Source organism: Schistocerca serialis, chromosome 7 (genome assembly GCF_023864345.2).
Source record: "Schistocerca serialis cubense isolate TAMUIC-IGC-003099 chromosome 7, iqSchSeri2.2, whole genome shotgun sequence".
Lineage (NCBI taxonomy): Eukaryota > Metazoa > Arthropoda > Insecta > Orthoptera > Acrididae > Schistocerca > Schistocerca serialis.
The window spans coordinates 315,529,083-315,537,332 of record NC_064644.1 but is presented as its reverse complement, the minus strand read 5'-3'; the positions used below and the strand labels follow the sequence as shown (position 1 = coordinate 315,537,332).

Below are 8,250 nucleotides of genomic sequence, written 5' to 3'. Positions count from 1 at the left end.
CCATAATCGGTTGTAGGCTTTTTCCAGGTTGAGGCAGACAAAAATAGCAGATTTATAGGAGTTCAGTAGGTGGGGTAGGAGACGGGTGAGGAGCAGGAGTTGGTCATCAGGGGAGACGTTGGGACAGGAGACACACTGGTCAATGGTTAAGAAGGTGGTGTTGGTTCACGTGTTAATGGATGTGCTGAGAGAGGATGAATTCAAAGACCTTTGTAAACACTGAGGTGAGGCAGATGGGGCAGTAGGAGTAGGTACCACTAGGAGGGTTTTGGGTTTTGATGAAAAGTAGGATATAGGATGTTTTCCATTGTTGAGGTTGGTGACCTGTGGAGAGGATAGTAGTACAACAGGTTTCAAGAGTGATGAGAAAGGAGAGGGGGCATTCTTTAATATGTCAATAAGTACCATAGTTGTGACCAGAGGAATGTTGGGTTTTTGTGGAGTACTTGTTTTACATCGCTTGCTATATTGGTGTATTAAATTCTGTGTGTGCAAATACTGGAAGTGGGAAGACGGGGGTGGACAGCGATATTTATACATTCATGGACAGTAGGGAAAAGAGACTAATGAAAATGTAGGTTATTAGGTATAGAGAAGATGTCAGACAGATAGGCTGCCAAGAGATCAGCTTTGCTCAGGTTGTCAGGTAAGGGATGGCTGATGTGGAGAAGCGGGTAGTAAGGTATGTGGTTATAGCCAGTGACTTGATGGAAGGCTGTCCATTACCTGGAAGAGTTAATCAGGAGTGTAGCATTGATTCTGCTGCATTTCTGGTGCCAGCATCGGCATTTTGTTGGATTTAATAAATTCCTCGTATAATTCTGAATTTGCCATTGGTGTGTGAGTGTATCCCAGTCACAAGTCTCCAAAAAGCAGCGTTCCATATGGCTGGACTCTCGGAGGAGAAGTAGGGCTTTGGGGGGGGGGGGGATCAGTGAGGATATATGGTCTTGGTAGGAATTTGGGTGCATACATCCTCCAACAAGATCTGCTGCAGGAAGGATGTAGCATGAGGGATATAGTAAGGTTGTTGGAAGAGCAGGGAGCTGATCCTAAACTAGGTTTCTACGGATTCCCAGTAGGCATTACAGTCGGTACAGGGTAGTTTTAGATAACTCTTGGATGAAGATTCAGATGGGGTGCAAGGGAATGAGGTTGTACGGAAGGGATGGTGAGGAGTACATGTAGGTGGTTACTATCTATTGGACTGAGGACTTCTGCAGTGAGGCGTCCAAGGGGTTTGGGAGATGCTAGGATTTACACCTGCGTGGATACTCTGTGAGCCGTGCGTGGCTCGTATTCGTGTCGCATCTCATTAGACATCCTGTTATTATTGTGCTACCACTTCGTTATGTTAATTTCAATTACTCGTGTCACCGAGCTGCCACCTTGCCTGCCCGTGAGCGGTAGCAGCGGTGCTTATCTACACTCCTGGAAATGGAAACAAGAACACATTGACACCGGTGTGTCAGACCCACCATACTTGCTCCGGACACTGCGAGAGGGCTGTACAAGCAATGATCACACGCACGGCACAGTGGACACACCAGGAACCGTGGTGTTGGCCGTCGAATGGCGCTAGCTGCGCAGCATTTGTGCACCGCCGCCGTCAGTGTCAGCCAGTTTGCCGTGGCATACGGAGCTCCATCGCAGTCTTTAACACTGGTAGCACGCCGCGAGAGCGTGAACGTGAACCGTATGTGCAGTTGACGGACTTTGAGCGAGGGCGTATAGTGGGCATGCGGGAGGCCGGGTGGACGTACCGCCGAATTGCTCAACACGTGGGGCGTGAGGTCTCCACAGTACATCGATGTTGTCGCCAGTGGTCGGCGGAAGGTGCACGTGCCCGTCGACCTGGGACCGGACCGCAGCGACGCACGGATGCACGCCAAGACCGTAGGATCCTACGCAGTGCCGTAGGGGACTGCACCGCCACTTCCCAGCAAATTAGGGACACTGTTGCTCCTGGGGTATCGGCGAGGACCATTCGCAACCGTCTCCATGAAGCTGGGCTATGGTCCCGCACACCGTTAGGCCTTCTTCCGCTCACGCCCCAACATCGTGCAGCCCGCCTCCAGTGGTGTCGCGACAGGCGTGAATGGAGGGACGAATGGAGACGTGTCGTCTTCAGGGATGAGAGTCGCTTCTACCTTGGTGCCAATGATGGTCGTATGAGTGCTTGGCGCCGTGCAGGTGAGCGCCACAATCAGGACTGCATACGACCGAGGCACACAGGGCCAACACCCGGCATCATGGTGTGGGGAGCGATCTCCTACACTGGCCGTACACCACTGGTGATCGTCGAGGGGACACTGAATAGTGCACGGTACATCCAAACCGTCATCGAACCCATCGTTCTACCATTCCTAGACCGGCAAGGGAACTTGCTGTTCCAACAGGACAATGCACGTCCGCATGTATCCCGTGCCACCCAACGTGCTCTAGAAGATGTAAGTCAACTACCCTGGCCAGCAAGATCTCTGGATCAGTCCCCCATTGAGCATGTTTGGGACTGGATGAAGCGTCGTCTCACGCGGTCTGCACGTCCAGCACGAACGCTGGTCCAACTGAGGCGCCAGGTGGAAATGGCTTGGCAAGCCGTTCCACAGGACTACATCCAGCATCTCTACGATCGTCTCCATGGGAGAATAGCAGCCTGCATTGCTGCGAAAGGTGGATATACACTGTACTAGTGCCGACATTGTGCATGCTCTGTTGCCTGTGTCTATGTGCTTGTGGTTCTGTCAGTGTGATCATGTGATGTATCTGACCCCAGGAATGTGTCAATAAAGTTTCCCCTTCCTGGGACAATGAATTCACGGTGTTCTTATTTCAATTTCCAGGAGTGTATACAAGCCCTGGCGTATTATCTTTGCTGACTGCTATTACTTCCCGGTTGTCGTGTGTTGGAGTTAGTTCGGATCGGCGAGTGAATTGGAACGTGACAGCAGTTAGTTCGGACCTGGCAGTGTTTGAGCTGGCACGCGGCACAAATACAGTCTGGGCGCGGCAGCAGTGAGGTCCAGACCGCCATGACTCGCCCGACGTTTGCCGACACACATGATTGGAGTGGGGACGACTTTGGTTGGTAGTCGTTCGGTCGTCTTGCCGGACGACGTGTATTTGGCTGTCGATCGCTTATGGGCTGGCTGTGTGTGCTGACTAGTGATTCGTCCCTGTTATTGTACTGGCACTGCCGTTAGCATTGTCAAGTTCTTCGTGCAAGTGTTCGTGAAACTGTGCGTAGTTTGTGGCATTTTGACTGACAAGTTATTTTAAAAGTTGTCGGCGTACTGGCTCTGAGGAGTCGGTCGGTTGACGTGGAGCAGTGAGGAATTCTCGGCGGGGCGTTGTGTGGCCGGGGCTCGCTGGCGGTCTCTACGTGGTGTCGGAATGTTTGGCGCTGTTCCCATTGCTGCGAGGTCCGTGGCTCACCGACCCTGGACACGAAAGTTGCGTTTTGATTTAACCTCCCAGCAAGTCAAGACGGTTCACATTGCGTCGTTTGGAGTTCGTTGTCGGCTTTTGGGGATATTGCCGCGAGCAACAACGTGGTTTTCAAGTTGGAAAATTCTAGCCACCCTTCGGTGGAGTTTCACAGTGTTTAGTTATTTGAATTGAAGCGCACCAGCGGAATCTTCTGCCTTGTGGCCGTTAACGTTCCGGTTACCTGCCCTGGCAGTTGACATAAATTGTAGGCAGTGTAGTTTCTTCATCGTGTTGTTGCTGTCCAGACGGTGTGCAGTTTGACAGCCCCATGTATGATTGGCTGTGGGTGCCAATATCTTCTACGTTGTTCCGTTGATCTCCCTGTTGTGCCCTGTTTGAGTGAGGTGTAAGTGATCTTGTCCGTGGGTCCGTTGACTGTCGGTCGGTTGGGTTGTCGTCGGATCGAGAATGGTTGGCCCGACTGCCTGTCTCACCTAAGCGAGCGTTAGTGTTTGAATTACAGGCCGTCCCTCGAACATCTGGGCGCCCTAGTACGTACTGCCTTATTTTTAAAAAAAATGTTCTTGTTGTTGTTACTTGCGTGGCTTCTAGCCCTTTCGGTGTTTTAAATTAGAGTTGTTTTACTTTTAAGACCTTCAGCCGAGTTTAAAGTACTGTTTCACGTAAGCCCTTTGGCATTTTAAAAAAGTTTTGAATTATTAAGTCTTTGGCATTCAGCCGATATGAATTTAACTTGTTTACTTCAGCCTAACTAACGAACTGTTTTAAGATGAAGCTTGCCTTTTAAATTTCTGATTATGCTTGCGTTTTAAGTTATTGGCCTTCAGACGTTTTTGAATTAAAGTAGCTTTAGCCGGTAATTAAGTCCCAAAGATAAAGCTGTGTGTTTAAAATTTTTGGGGCTCTTGTAATGTTTGATCAAATAATAAAGTTGTATGTTCGAGTTTACCTGACAGCCCCTTATTTTGTCCCCTTTCCACAATTTATTCTATCTGTCCTGTCCTGCGGGTTAAGCAGGGCATTTCACTCTGTAAATCACACTGAAATGCCTGGCAGAGGGTTCATCGAACCACCTTCATAATAATTCTCTATTATTGCAATCTCGTACAGCACAAGGAAAAAACTAACTCTTGTATCTTTTGGTGCGAGCTCTGGTTTCCCTTATTTTATTATGACGGTCATTCCTCCATATGTGCGTCAGTGTCAACAAAAGATGTTCGCATTCGGAGAAGAAAGATGGTGATTGAAATTTCGTGAGCAGATTCTGCAACAACGAAACACGCCTTTGTTTTAATGACGTTCACCTCAAATCCTGTATCATTTCAGTCACATAAGAGGTGGCGCTGCTTACAGGATGTGTGTGGTGTGGGAATGTAACAATGACACCTTGCAGGGAATCAGTAAACTCATGCCACCCCTAGAGATCTGTGGTGGGAACTATTATGGATGTTGAGGTCTGTGGAAAATATATAGTTGGCAAGGTACAATCTATGTGGATGAGGAAGTCATACGGATTGGGGTGACTAAGTCAGATGTAGATCGTGACGCAGGTGATGATTACGCTTTGGAAAAAGAGGATAAGGATAAGGTGTTCAGTGGGAGTACTGTATAAGAGTTGAGGCGAACCAGGATGTTCTTGTCGTGGCCAACTGCATATCGGCCTCTGGCCAGGGGAAGGTTATCTGTGCAGTGGAGGATATAGGGAGAGGTTCGGATGGTGTAGTAGAGTTGGAGGAACGTTTCATTAAGGGTAAATGTATAGACATTGTGTTGAGATTGGGTGCGCACTGAAAGGTGTTTATCGGTGGGGAGGGAGCAGATGTTGTGGTAGAGGGTTTTATAGTGCTGTCGCGCCATAATAATGGATAAGAGGGGTTTGTGTGGTTGAGTTCTGAGGAGGTTTATACAAGGGCGTCAAGACAGCTGAAAAAAAGTCGACCTGGTTGTGGGAGTAGGTAACTTGGGCATTGACATGGAAGATGCAGTGGGCAGAAGACAGGAAGTTTCATATCAGCGCACACCCCGCTGCAGAGTGAGAATCTCATACTGGAAACATACCCCACGCTGTGACTAAGCCATGTACACTCCTGGAAATTGAAATAAGAACACCGTGAATTCATTGTCCCAGGAAGGGGAAACTTTATTGACACATTCCTGGGGTCAGATACATCACATGATCACACTGACAGAACCACAGGCACATAGACACAGGCAACAGAGCATGCATAATGTCGGCACTAGTACAGTGTATATCCACCTTTCGCAGCAATGCAGGCTGCTATTCTCCCATGGAGACGATCGTAGAGATGCTGGATGTAGTCCTGTGGAACGGCTTGCCATGCCATTTCCACCTGGCGCCTCAGTTGGACCAGCGTTCGTGCTGGACGTGCAGACCGCGTGAGACGACGCTTCATCCAGTCCCAAACATGCTCAATGGGGGACAGATCCGGAGATCTTGCTGGCCAGGGTAGTTGACTTACACCTTCTAGAGCACGTTGGGTGGCACGGGATACATGCGGACGTGCATTGTCCTGTTGGAACAGCAAGTTCCCTTGCCGGTCTAGGAATGGTAGAACGATGGGTTCGATGACGGTTTGGATGTACCGTGCACTATTCAATGTCCCCTCGACGATCACCAGTGGTGTACGGCCAGTGTAGGAGATCGCTCCCCACACCATGATGCCGGGTGTTGGCTCTGTGTGCCTCGGTCGTATGCAGTCCTGATTGTGGCGCTCACCTGCACGGCGCCAAACACGCATACGACCCTCATTGGCACCAAGGCAGAAGCGACTCTCATCGCTGAAGACGACACGTCTCCATTCGTCCCTCCATTCACGCCTCTCGCGACACCACTGGAGGCGGGCTGCACGATGTTGGGACGTGAGCGGAAGACGGCCTAACGGTGTGCGGGACCGTAGCCCAGCATCATGGAGACGGTTGCGAATGGTCCTCGCCGATACCCCAGGAGCAACAGTGTCCCTAATTTGCTGGGAAGTGGCGGTGCGGTCCCCTACGGCACTGCGTAGGATCCTACGGTCTTGGCGTGCATCCGTGCGTCGCTGCGGTCCGGTCCCAGGTCGACGGGCACGTGCACCTTCCGCCGACCACTGGCGACAACATCGATGTACTGTGGAGACCTCACGCCCCACGTATTGAGCAATTCGGCGGTACGCCCACCCGGCCTCCCGCATGCCCACTATACGCCCTCGCTCAAAGTCCGTCAACTGCACATACGGTTCACGTCCACGCTCTCGCGGCGTGCTACCAGTGTTAAAGACTGCGATGGAGCTCCGTATGCCACGGCAAATTGGCTGACACTGACGGCGGCGGTGCACAAATGCTGCGCAGCTAGCGCCATTCGACGGCCAACACCGCGGTTCCTGGTGTGTCCGCTGTGCCGTGCGTGTGATCATTGCTTGTACAGCCCTCTCGCAGTGTCCGGAGCAAGTATGGTGGGTCTGACACACCGGTGTCAATGTGTTCTTTCTTCCATTTCCAGGGGTGTATCCGCAAGATCTTTTCTTCTAGGAGTGTTGGTCCTGCAAAGTTCGCAGAAGAGCTTCTGTGAAAAAAAAATGTCTCTGAGCACTATGGGACTTAACATCCATGGTCATCAGTCCCCTAGGACTTAGAACTACTTAAACCTAGCTAACCTAAGGACATCACACAACACCCAGTCAGCTTCTGTGAAGTTTGGAAGGTAGGAGACGAGATACTGGCAGAATTGAAGCAGTGAGGACGGGTCGTGCGTTGTGCTTGGGTAGCTCAGTTGGTAGAGCACTTGCCCGCGAAAGGCAAAGGTCCCGAGTTCGATTCTCGGCCCGGCACACAGTTTCAACCTGTCAGGAAGTTTCATATCCTGCAGAATGAAAATCTCATTCTGAAAACATCCCCCAGGCTGTTGGTAAGCTGCAGAGTGAGAATCTCATATTGGAAACATACCCCAGGCTGTGACTAAGCCATGTATCCTAAATATCCTTTCTTTCAGGAATGCTAGTTCTGCAAGGTTCGCAGAAGAGCTACTGTGAAGTCTGGATGGTAGGAGACGAGGTACTAGCAGAATTGAAGCTGTGAGGACGTGTCGTGAGTCATGCCTGAGTAGCTCAGTTGGTAGAGCACTTGCGCCGTCGAGCTACCCTCACATGAGGCCGGAACGGTAGAAGAAAGATCCACCGCTGGAAATTAACCTGTGGCCTTCCCATTTACTATCACAGTGTGGCTAAAAAAATATAAGCGAAAACTTTCAGATTCGCCCTCGTATATGTATGTCACAGGCTTGTTTACTTGATTGAATTCAAATAAGACTATTACTGTATTGCGGAGATCCACCAGGACAGCAAAACAGGTTGCTATCCTTGAAGAGCCAATCCATCACTCTCGTCCATATAGCGAAGGCATATAACCATATAACTGAAGGGACGTTCGAGCTCCAGAAACTAAGTTAAACATGTCGTTCCACGATAACAAGTCTATTGCGCAAGAAGAGTTGAGCCTTGTCATAATAGAGCACACGTTCCGAGTTTTTCCTCCTGACACAGTCGTCCTGAAGTTCAGCTAACAGGTTCATACCATGTGCGATTGAAATGGGTCGGCAAAGTTGACAAAAGGCGGGACAGAGCGATTCCTCTGCACAAAGCGTCTACGTTGCACACAGACAAATCGTGAAATTGTGGCGGTACATGGAAGACATGCTTAAAGCCGCAATGAAATCATGCCAGCCGCGCGGAATGACCACGTGGTTTGAGGCACCATGTCACGGATTGCTCGGCTGCTCCCGCCGGAGGTTCGAATCCTCCCTCG

General features: G+C 50.3%; 1 non-coding gene across 1 annotated transcript; it reads left to right on the top strand.

The window, feature by feature from the left end:
- Window positions 1-7,203: 7,203 nt before the first annotated feature.
- Trnas-cga (transfer RNA serine (anticodon CGA)) lies at window positions 7,204-7,278 on the top strand. Its single transcript has one exon. It is a non-coding gene; the product is annotated as a tRNA-Ser (tRNA).
- Window positions 7,279-8,250: the final 972 nt, after the last annotated feature.